Source organism: Gavialis gangeticus, unplaced genomic scaffold, assembly GCF_001723915.1.
Source record: "Gavialis gangeticus isolate Ggan-Ray unplaced genomic scaffold, GavGan_comp1, whole genome shotgun sequence".
NCBI classification, from domain to species: Eukaryota; Metazoa; Chordata; order Crocodylia; family Gavialidae; genus Gavialis; species Gavialis gangeticus.
In genome coordinates, this window is record NW_017729011.1 from 11629778 (window position 1) to 11641424 (window position 11647).

General features: G+C 44.9%; 1 long non-coding RNA gene across 1 annotated transcript in view; it reads right to left on the reverse strand.

Annotated features, from left to right (window-relative positions):
• Positions 1-9424: 9424 nt before the first annotated feature.
• The window catches only part of LOC109292884, a 6452-nt gene continuing 4229 nt past the window's right edge, over positions 9425-11647 (reverse strand). Inside the window, exon 2 of the long non-coding RNA XR_002096198.1 lies at positions 9425-10260. This is a non-coding gene — a long non-coding RNA (uncharacterized LOC109292884). The remainder of the gene's footprint in view (positions 10261-11647) is intronic.

Sequence of the window (11647 nt, forward strand, 5' to 3'; positions counted from 1 at the left end):
AAGGCTAACTACAGATTAATGTGTAATTTTCAATAGACTATGCAGAAATATTCACTAGGAAGTCATCTCTGGAAATAATTTACTCAGGCAATGGAATACCTTTATATGAAGAGGAGAAACCTCTTGGGATTTCACCCACTTAGTTTTCAAGCTTTTTTAAAAAGGAAGTAAGTTTGAGGATATCTATTGGGAACATCGTTCTACACATTTACCTAGTAAGCCCCTGGATGTTGATATACTTGGTATAAATACTACTAAAACCTAATTTATCTCCTGTCTTAAGAACTAACTGTTCCACTTTGTTTGTTCTTTTGCCTCCCCTACATCAAACAAACTGTAACATAGCAGAACATCTCAGAAGTCCTGCCTATCACAGCTCCTGTCCATATTTTATCCTTTCTGTCTCCACCTTTGCCTGCAGTTTCTTTCCACTGCTTGATCAGTTTTCATGGTCATTCAAGTCATAGGGGTGATTTGTTCAGGTAAAATGGAAAATTGAAATGGAACGGGTGCTGGATACAACATCATCCGCTTTTTCTATTTTGTCAAAGTGCCTCGGCTGTTCATTTTTTCATGGTCATGAGTTGAAATAAATTAAACTTCCCAGAGGCAAAACTTCTCTAAGATCAAATTGGAATATATTGATTAGGCTCTTTGAGGGCTGATGGATTGGACTCTCATGCTTTATAAACACATTTACCAACACGCTCTCAGAAACAGTTGCTTAGCACTGGGCAAACTGATTGTGTTTATTTAAAACTGTGACACCGGCATACACCTGTAGCCCTCATTCTGGCCAATAAAGTCTCACTTCCTGATTGATGGAGACAAGTTGAGCTGTCTGGCTGCATGACTTCTAAGACTGGTCCCAAAGGTTGCAGGGCTGATGGAGTCCAGTGCAATGCATCAATGTCAGAGAAACAACTTAGCATGTCGTTGAGAAGATCTGATCAGTGGGCACCTGGGAGAGAGGATGAAAGCCATAAGCTGGAATATTTTTTGAGTGCTTATGATGGCAAGGGGAATGGGGAGTCCCAACACAAGATGGTTTCAGAGACCATGTATACTAATAGTATTAGCTGCATGACATTAGAGATGAATGGATGTATTTATTGGCCAGGAGTGTCCAGGCACAAAACTTCCAGCAATCAGAGATGGGATGAAGCAGATTTGTCCATATAAATAGAGCCCAGGAAAGATTTCTGGATGCCACATGGTTAGAGCAGGGGAGTCTGAATTGTCTTTTGACAGCTAAGACCCATTGGCAGTACCTCTAATGTGAAGGAAGCATACTACCAAAAGAGCCCAGCCTGTCTTTCACAGTCCAGACTGAGTTTTCAAAGGATGGTTCTTAAACTGTCCAAGCATAAGAAGTCCATGAGCAGAGGCTGGGAATGGAGTACAAAGAAATACATAGGTAAGAACTGGGGACTGGAAAGCCAGTAGGCAAAGTTGGGGAATTAGACACCAGATCCACGGAGGGAGATTCAGAATGTCTTGCGATCTAAGCAGAGATAATGTCTAGAGTTTTAAATAAGGAAGTTATCTGGCTGCTCGTGCCATCCTCTGGAGGGGTCTTTAGTTGCCTCCCTCATCTTATTTGCCAACCAGAACCAGAATGGGGTAGCAGTTGAGTCACCGGGGCACTTTTTCATCCAGTCTCTCATTGCTTCTGCATATCTTAGATCATGCTGAGAGGCAACATGCTGTTAGATGTCATTGCCCAGGGTAGTTTGAGAGAACATTAAGGGAATGTAAGTCAGTGAGCAGAATGTTTAGCCTTAGGATGCTCTGTCCTGACTATTTATTCAGAGAAATACAAATTTGGGTATAGGACCACACACCATGTAGAGAAGCATGTACGGTGTTTCACCAGTGAGTTCACCTTGTAAAATAATCTCCCTTGTATAACAATCTAGAATCATGGTCTACTTCGGTGCAATTTAGGTATAAGACAGTGTATCTGGGATAATAATTCTCTCAGCATTAAAGCATAGGGATTTCTTGTGAGAACCTCAAATTCTATAGTCTCTGCAGGAAGATGGTGGAAACTCCCTCCCACATCTAATAGCACTTTCCCTATGGAGACTGCACCATTTTCCTTTGGGGTCTGTTCCTCAGTCTAACCGACCTTGCTCTTTCATTCCTGCTAATCAGACTAAATTTTCTTTTTTTCTTAAATCAATCCAATTATTTCTAGTGATACCCACTGGAGCACTCTTAAAATATTCCTTTTTCTGCCATGGTATTTATGCTCTCCAAAGGCTTCTAGACATCTGTCCTAATGGAGAGTAGATAGAGAGTTATCTGACATGTCGGGGAGGAGAGGTTGCTTTCTTCCAATTCCATTACAGCAGGAAACATGCCGGATATCAAAGGGAAATTTATGTAATGTATTCCTGCATTGTTCACAACACAGCATCATGTTTTATGCAAGTGAAAGGGGTGTAAGGAGCGAGAAGAAGAAACCCCCATTTAAGAGGCAGGGAAATGACAATAAAACAACAAATGGGGAAGCTGGCAGTAGATAAACCTGAGCTTTTATGGACAGATTCCTTAGTTGCCATCATGTGCGAAAAGCCACTGAGCACACTGACGCGGTGAGTGGAGGGGGCTGGGATGTTCTCATGGAGCACGCTCAATTTTGCTCATTAGATAAAAGGTAGACAGAAGCAAGAATGGGTTTGGGAAACAGCAGGGGTTTGGAAAGGGGCCATGTGAAGATAAGCACCCATTAGCCCTCCAGAGTTGTCAGTCAGGCACTAGGCACTGTGGCACAACGTGTGTGTGTGTATGTGCATTGCTCTCAGTAACAACTTGTTTAGGTTGCAACATGGGCCATGAGAGGTAAAGAGGAGGCATGTCTTATAGAAGGCTTTCTATTTCCACTAGGACTAAAAGCCACCTCCCTTCTGGTCCTCCCCCTCCTCCCGCAACGAATGCAGCTTTTGCTCATGGTACTTTGGCACTTCCCCTTCCAGTTGCAGATGAAAGCGAAGAGGTACCTCTAAACCTGGAAGGGAATTATCCTCCTTCACCTCAGCTGTCCCCTTTATCACTCCCCACCCCAGCTTTCTACCGGTTTGTTCTTTGAATATCAGAAGAGAAGATTAGTCTGCGTCTGGGCTGAATCCTTGGGTCAATTCTCAGTACATCTGAACTGATTTGCCCAAACCTGACAGAAGGCAGAGACACAGATGGTAAGGCAAGAAGGTCTCATTTTTGTGGCATCTGGGTCTGGAGTTGCTTGAAAAGGTCTGACCGTACCAATAAACAAGGGTGCTGACAAGTCAAGGAAGAGGAAAGCAACTCGTATCATTCCAGAGAGGACAGAATCCAGCAGAACATGGGATCGAGCGTAATAATTAGGAGATTTTTGTTTGGATCCTCAGGTCACTTGCTGCTCACCCTACGTGTCCAAGCTAATGTCACCAAGGGGTGTCAAGCTTCCTCTGAAAAAAGACTCACAGCTATCCTAAATCCTAATGCCCACTTCAGTCAAGCTCTTACTGAGCTGTTGCCTTTGATGCACAAGTTAAAAGGCCGGGGAGAAAAATCATGGGGTGAGGAAGTGACTGAGTTTAGGAAACCCACCAAGAGACTTAATTCCTTTTCTGATGTTGTTGTTGTGGTTGATATATATATATATATACACATATATCTAAAATAAGTGAACAGGCATCCAGAGACAAAGGGAAATTTCCATTTTGCAGCAACAATCACAATGTAAAAAGCCTCCATTACCATGGAAACGGCCCTAAGCTTGATCATATCTAATGGTGATTTTCCAAAGAAGTCCTTGAAACATCTTTTGTTTCTTGCTTTGAAGTCAAAAAGAAATGGTCGAGTGCCAAGAAGAGGGCTATCAGCCCCAGCATCTCCAATCACAGGACTGGTCTCAGCTGCTCTTGCTCTCCCTGGTTGTAGGGAAGGTTCACTTAAGATAATTGCAACACACAAGTTAGAAGGGGGAGGAAAGCAAGAGGGAAAAAAAGCATAATGCAGGTGGCTCATGGAGCAAAATGTTCTCAACAAGTGGCCTGCTCTGGATTTCCATTACCAGAGCAACAGTGACAGTGGAGGCCTGTTATGTTAACACACAAGTGGCTAATAAATGAATGGGCTCCGGCCCCTTATGCTGAACCCACTCCTCTCACTCTCTGCAGGACCATTAGCATTGCTGTGGTAGCAACTTTGTTGTGCCTGATTTAAGAATTAATGACCTAATTAGCAGTGCTGGAGAGGGGGAAGGAAAAGGAGACACACCGCCGAATATGTCAAGGGGCTTCTTCGTCACTAATGGAATTTCCTACTGCTTGCAAGGGATTCAATTGCATTGTTTGTGGTACAGCGCAATCAGTGTAAAAATAGATGGGGGCTCCTAATGCACACTCAGGAATAATATGCAATGTACACAGAAATGAGGCTCTGTCAGCCTACAGGTTTAGGTACTGCCACTCCTCATCTTGTGTGATCCATTGTCAATGCACTGGGACATTTCTCTAAGACCAGTACTACCAGCAAAGAAAAACAAATCAGGATGCCCAAACACAGAGAGAAACACTGGCAAACACTACTGGCTCCCACCAAAATAACACCATAAAGTTCATAGCCACTGGGGGAATCTGTGCTGAACTAGCTTCAGGACCCATCTGATTTGAGAGTGGTTGTGCAGCGGTGGTTGTGGCAGAGTGGATTTTAATAACTCATCGCACAAGGCTCAGGATGTCCTATCCATTCTCCAGGCTCCCACTTCTTGGATTCTTTCGACTGAGGTGATATTTTATAGTCTTCACCACTTTCCTTCTTTTCTTAGTCCCTCTGCTCTCCAGCAAGAGATACTGTGATGTGATCAGAACGGCCCCATTGACCACTGTCAAAACGTAGATGGTTTGAGATCTACCACCTCCCATTATTTTACCCTTATCTAGTGAGTTGAGTATTAACTTCAGTTTCATAAGGATCCTGACCATGTAAATTATAGTCTGGGGCTAGCATTTTGTATGGAATTGAGTTTGGGATTACAATCTCCTTAAGAACTTTCCTCTGATTTTCTTTTATCTCCTTTGCAAGCACTGCAGGAAAATTAGTTGCTGCAAAGTATACAGTCTGCTCAAAGCATGCCATTACATGTGGCAGTATATCATGACTGGTGAACATGTTTTCCTACAACATATGGCAGCTTGTGTACTGCACTGCACAAAGATACAGGAAAACAATACAACCTGTATTGCAATACACTGTTTTCCCACAATATATTGCAACATACTGCATCGTGATGTATCACTGTCCACCTTCTCCCTTCACGACACTATAGCATGCTGCATCTAATCCCCATATGAACAACATGTGGGTGTTATATAGCAGTTTTCACCTAGAGACTTCTCATTTTACAAAAGTGAGAATCATTGGCTCCATTTCACAGATGGCGAAACAAGCACAGAGAAGCCAGTGGCCAGATTATAAACTGTTTACTGCCACACTGGAGAGTGGTAACTCATACAAATAGCCCCACCGACTATATGTGTGAGTAGCTGCTTTGCAACAGAAACAAATCTGGCCCTGCATCACTTGCCCTGGTGTACAAAGCAAATCAGTATCTTAATATCACAGGAAAGTCTGGGTACCTGCCAATTATTCTAGTAATGGCTACAATCTTCTGGGCTATTACCACAGAATGCCCTAGTGTGTTCTTATAAGAAATGGCAGAGCCAGAAATAAAACCCAAAGTTCATGGTCCTCAGGCAGTATCCATATCATGGGATTATTCATGTATACTCTTCCTGTCTTTTGAAGCAGTACATCATTATAATTTGCTTAGTCTTCACATCTTCCTGCTCCTTGTGGAAACGACAGGATGCTGTCTTCCATTGTACGTTCATCCAACTAGCTATTTTCCTTGATTACTGGGTCTCTAGCACAGCAGGTTTCTCCCTAAGTCAGGTTTAGTCCCTGAGTGTCTTAGCTGGCAACCATTCCACTCACTGACAGATGAGGACTGAATAAGGCTAGATCCAATTGTTAAATGTGAAAAGTCATTTCAGTCACCCCTCTCCGTGGAACTGTCCAAGTCTTTTAGCTCTGCTAGGCTTTAGTCTTTGCTCAGCTAGTCTTCATAGCAGGCGATCCCATCCACAGGGCCCTGCATGTTTCTTAGAGCAGCAAGGGGCCTTCTGATTCTTCCAAACTTCCTTCTGTATCAAAAGAAACTTCACACACAAACTAGCTTCATCAGATCCCTTTAGAGAAGGGAGCTCTCTTCCATTATCCCTGTAAGAAACTGCCTGTGTGACCCAACAAGGCTTCTCTAGTTGTTGTTGGAGTACTTTTGGATTCAGTAAGAGAGCTTTCTATACATTATGCTGCTCTACAGGGAACACTTTGTGGACTGTACACCTACCAGTGCACAAGAGTCACCTTGTGATCAGGACATAAGAGGCCAGCACTAGTAATCTATGTTTGTACCATGTATTCAGGAAGCATTTGGTAGAAGCGAAGGCCCCTGTTCTCCACTGCAGCTGAGCTAGGCTCTGGCATACTGGGCAGTGGTGGATATAAGAACCTGGATACAGCTCCCTAATCCCCAGCTTCTTAGCCTCAATTCAAATTAGTGTAAGCCCCCTCCTGCTCTGACTTCTTGCATAGTTTCTGGAAGTTGTATACATGAATTCAGGAAGCTGGGAAATTTAGTCTAGAAAATCTGGTACCCATTGGTTTCAATGGGTATTGGAATGAGTCAGGCCTAAAGTGAGAATCAGAAGATGGGAAAGATGATCTGCTCAGGGGAAGATATCTAAGAGCAATACAAGTAGTGTGCAGTGGACTGTTTTTTGATCCTGGTGCTGCAGAGCAAGGGCAGACTGGATCTGTGCTGAATGTGTGCTGAAATATTTACAATTGGCCCCATGTGTTTTATCTGATGTTTCCACTGCAGAGCAAATACTCATGAAGTGAATGCATACATGAATGATGCAGCCACCTCTAATTTGTACCCATTCAATTCTTAGATTGCATCACTGCATGCACTCTCAATCCTTCTGTTTCTCAAATATGTCATGGTGGGCCTGGGATAGTGGTAGTATGACCTTGAGCATATGGTATCAAGTGGGGTGCCCCAGGGTTTTTTTTTTTTCAGTAGCTTCATTACAGATCTGGAAGATGGGTTGGAGTGCACCCTCAGCAAGTTAGCAGGAGATACCAAGCTGTGGGGTATAGTAGATATGCTGGAGGGTAGGGCTAGGATTCAGTGACCTAGAAACATGGGAGGGTTGGTCCAAAAGAAATCTCAGGAGATTTATTAAGGACAAGTGCAAAGTCCTGCACTTAGGAAGGAACAATCTCATGCACCAGTACAGGCTGGGGACCAGTTGGCAGCAGCTCTGCAGAAAAGCACCTTGGGGTTACACTGGACAAATAAGCTGGATATGAGCCAACAGCATGCCCTTGTTGCCAAGAAGGGTAAGAGCATACTGGGCTTCAATAGTAGGAGTGTTGCCAGCAGATATAGGGAAGTGATTATTCCCCTCTATTCAGCACTGGTGAGGCCACATCTGCAGTTCTGTGTTCAGTTTTGGGGCCCCCACTGCAGAAAGGATGTGGACAAATTGGAGACAGTCTAGATGAGGGCACCAAAAATAGTTAGGGGGCTGGGGCACACAACTTATGAGGAGAGGCTGAGGGGACTGGGCTTATTTAGTCTGCAAAAGAGAAGAGTGAGGGGGGATTTCATAGCAGCTTTTAACTATTTGAAGTGTCGTTTCAAAGAGGATGGAGCCAGACTGTTCTCAGTGGTGACAGATGACAGAACAAGGAGCAAGGGGCTCAAGTTGCAGCAAGGGAAGTTTAGGTAAAACTTTCTCATAGGAGGGTAGTAAAACACTAGAACAGGTTACTCAGAGGGGTGATGGACTCTCCATCGTTGGAGGTTTTTTAGACCCGGCTAGACAAAGCCTTGGCTAGGATGATTTAGTTGGGGATGGTCCTGCTTTGAGCAGGGGGTTGGACTAGATGACCCCCTGAGGTCTCTTCCAACCCTAATTTTCTATTATTTGATTAAATGGCCTTTTTATTCCTAGGAACCTGGCTGCCCTACTTAGCACAGGCTAGATTTTCTGCAGTGCTGAGCTCTCACAATAATCACTGAAATCAGTGGGAGATGAAAGTACTTAGCATCTTTGAAAATCAAACCCCATCAACCTTACAGGGTCCCAAGGACATTGGCAATGTCTCTGGAAGTGACCCTTTCCTTTTGTTGCAGAACTGACTTCTCAGCCACCGTGTTGAATTGACAGCTCTGAGGCTGACACCCTCTCCTTAAATGACTGACTAGCCTCAGAGTAGGATTAGGTACAGCACAAAGCTTCTCTCTCAATACCCTGCAAATATGTCTCAGCCTTGACCTGGAGTGACCCCCCTGTAGGGCTGAGTGAAGAGTTCAGTCTCTATGGCTCATTCACTCACTGTCCTGTAGGCTGAATTTGCTATCAAAAAAGCCAGCTGCAATGTGGATACCCTTCTACATGAAATTGGACTGATACTGTCAACTTATTTCATAAAGACCATCAAACAACTCTTAAACCGAGGCTGGCTTTGAACCACTGACCTGAAGGTGAAAGGCTCTTTGTCTCATTATCAGTCCCCCGAGTCTTTTGGTTCTTTCCCCAGCCCCCCAGGCCACATGATCTGCCCTTTTTGATTGCTAACATAGCAATCTGTCCCCTTTCTCACCTGTTCTCACATCCTGGTTTATTTCCTTGTGGAAATTAATTTTACTTTACCCATTCAACTGCAAGGGATCTTGACCCGAGGATGATTATCAGTGAGAACTTCTCTTAACCCCAGCTCTCTAGTGAAGTGTACCATTCTTTTTTTTTCTTCCTTGTCTGGCTACAAGTTACTTAAAGAAGAATGTTTCCTGTGAGCATTTCCTTTAAATATTGATTCATTTTTACAGGTAGATAATGCCCCAGATCTGAATGTTCACAGGTTCCCCCCTTGCTTGAATAAGTACAGAGAGCTCCATTAAGCTGGACCAAATTGGAGATGGATGGTCCAAATCCACAGAGGTTTTATCATTCAAGAGGCCAAATGTTACAGTCAGTGCTGCAGTCACTCTTCTAGAAGGCAGAAAGAACCATGAGATCCAAAGCAGTAAGGGAAAAAAATCCCAGAATGCCCTTTTCAACAGATGGATTTATATATCTGAAAGGAAATGCAGATACCAACATTTTTCATTAGCTGAACAAGAACATCCTTCACCTGTGACTTAAAAAGCTGGAGGAGGACATTTGCACTGCTCCTTTCCTTAAGATACAATCTCCCATGTAATGCTCTGAAGTCTTCAAACACCTGGCATGTAGTCCTAGCCTTTTTATTTCATGGTGAGAACAGACCCTTTGCCAAGAAAAGGAATCAGAACTGGATAAACATTAAACAAATACTTCAGGGAGCTTTATTTCATTTGTGATACATCTTTAGATTTTTGTATTTGAGCTGCTTTGTGTGGGATTAAACTTCTGATGTGTTCAACTTTTTTCCCCCCCTCTTCTCTCCATATCTTAGGTAACATAGTAGTCAGCTGGGAAGACAGGGCTGGCCTGATGGTATAAGAAAGAAGTCAAAGAAGATTTTTAACCCTCTGTAGCTAGGGCTGCAGCACAAACTCCATCCTAATGGATCACTCTGTGACCCTGACTCCCACTAGAAGCAGCTCAGATCTTCTGTTATTTCATTCTATCAAAAGACAGGGCCAGAAAATCCTTTAGCAGCACTTGCTTTTCCCTGATGCAGCCCAGCTCTGCACAGATTTAGAGGAGAAATGCTCCAAACTGGGCTCTGCTTTACACAGTGAGTTAATAGCCCTGATACAGCTTCTTCCAAGTGCTTCACCTCCTATAGCAAGGCAGCAAAGCAATGAAGTACCCGAGATAGAGTAGGGGTATAAAGCAATGCTGCAGGACTTCATTAGATACCTTTTTCCCCCTCTAGCTATGGTCTTCTATTTCTGATAGCTCGCATGTTTATGGTTGAATGTGCTGGGTGGTCTTGGGGCTCTCCAGGTTGCTGAGTTCACCAGGGCAGTGCTGCATGCCGAAATGTTTGTTGTTCACATCACATTTGAAAGAAATCCAGATGTCAGTGGAAAAAAGTGCTAATGCATTTTCATCTGGTGGGATTTTTGTTGTTGTTCTAGTCTCTCTCACCTTGATGCCTCATTTCACCTGCTTGCTGCCAGAGGCTATTGGACAGCATGCCTATTCTCTACAGGAAACAATGAACGAGAAATTACAACAACCAAAAAATGTCAGCGGTTGCCAGTACAGCCCAGGCTCCAATCAGCTGCATGGTTTCTTTGACAGTGGCTAAAACTCCCATCTGCTTAGAGTGAAGGACATACTACTCATTCCAGCACTGCTGCTATTCCTCTTTAGTGAAAGAATTAGGCTCAGTTGATGGCACTGTGTATTTACACGGCAATGTAGCTATTGGGCTAAATTCTTATTGCCTTGCATGCTCTTTGTCTGGTCAGGAAACAGGAGTGGCACATGCACTTCTGACTGATGGAGCTTCTCTGCGGAGATTCACATGTGCAGGACATTTTCAAATCATAAGCATGTCTGAATCTGCAATTGGTCCTGTACTCGGGGCTGAAGGGCAACTGCAAAAGCAGTCATGCTGAGGAGGTGTAACAGGTCGCTCTCCCCAGCACCATCTTCCCAGTCATCCGCGCCTTGCATGGGGTGGCCTTGGAGCCCTCCTTGGAATTCATCTGTCCCGCCCTAATCTTGCCTGCCACGTCTTGATGGAAGTCAATATGCGAGAGAAAGACTGCCTATTGTATTGGGTATGTTAGGGGTCTCTCCCAAGATGGCTTGACCCCCTTTTTTCTCTAGCTAGGTCTCCTTGTCCAAACCCACTACACAGCGTCTGACTCTGAGGCTCTAGCTTTTTCTTTCAGTGCCTGGAGGCTCGTGGCCCTCTTTTCTGCTCCTTTCTGGAGCCCAGCATTCCCTGGCCCTGAGGCATGGGTGCTGCCCCCACAGGCAGCTGCAAGTTCAAAACCAGGGTGCAACCTTTGAACCTGCCCTGTCAGTCCAAATGAGAAAAAAAAAAACCTGAAAAAAGGTGGTGCCCAGCAAGCCAAAGTGCCATGCACCAAGACAAATACCTACTCCCCAACCTCTGCATTCTGTGGAGCCCCTGCACTGAGGCACCCTGCGCCCCAACCAGGCACACCCCAGCTGGCTGGGGCACAGTGCACCTCAGGAAGGGAGCAGTGTGCCTCAAGAACAGGCAGCCCTGGACTGGCACTCTCCTGTCACTGTGTGCCTCAGTGCAGGGGCTCCACTGAACCCTGTGTCAAGGCACACTGCGCCCCAGCCAGGCACAAAACAGCATGCCTTAAGATGGGGAAGCATCCAGCCCAGGACTGCCTCCTCCCCTGGCTCTATGTGCCCCCATGCAGGGGCTCCACAGTGCGCCACCACAGTACATGGAGATGGGGGAGCATGCAGCCCAGGACTGCCTGCATTCTTCTCTCCACGTGTCATTCCCCTGCTGGCTGGGGCATAGGGTGCCTCAGCGCAGAGGGTGTCTGCTGGCTAACCCTGCACTGAAGCACCCTGGGTCCCAGTCAGCCCCCCCCCCC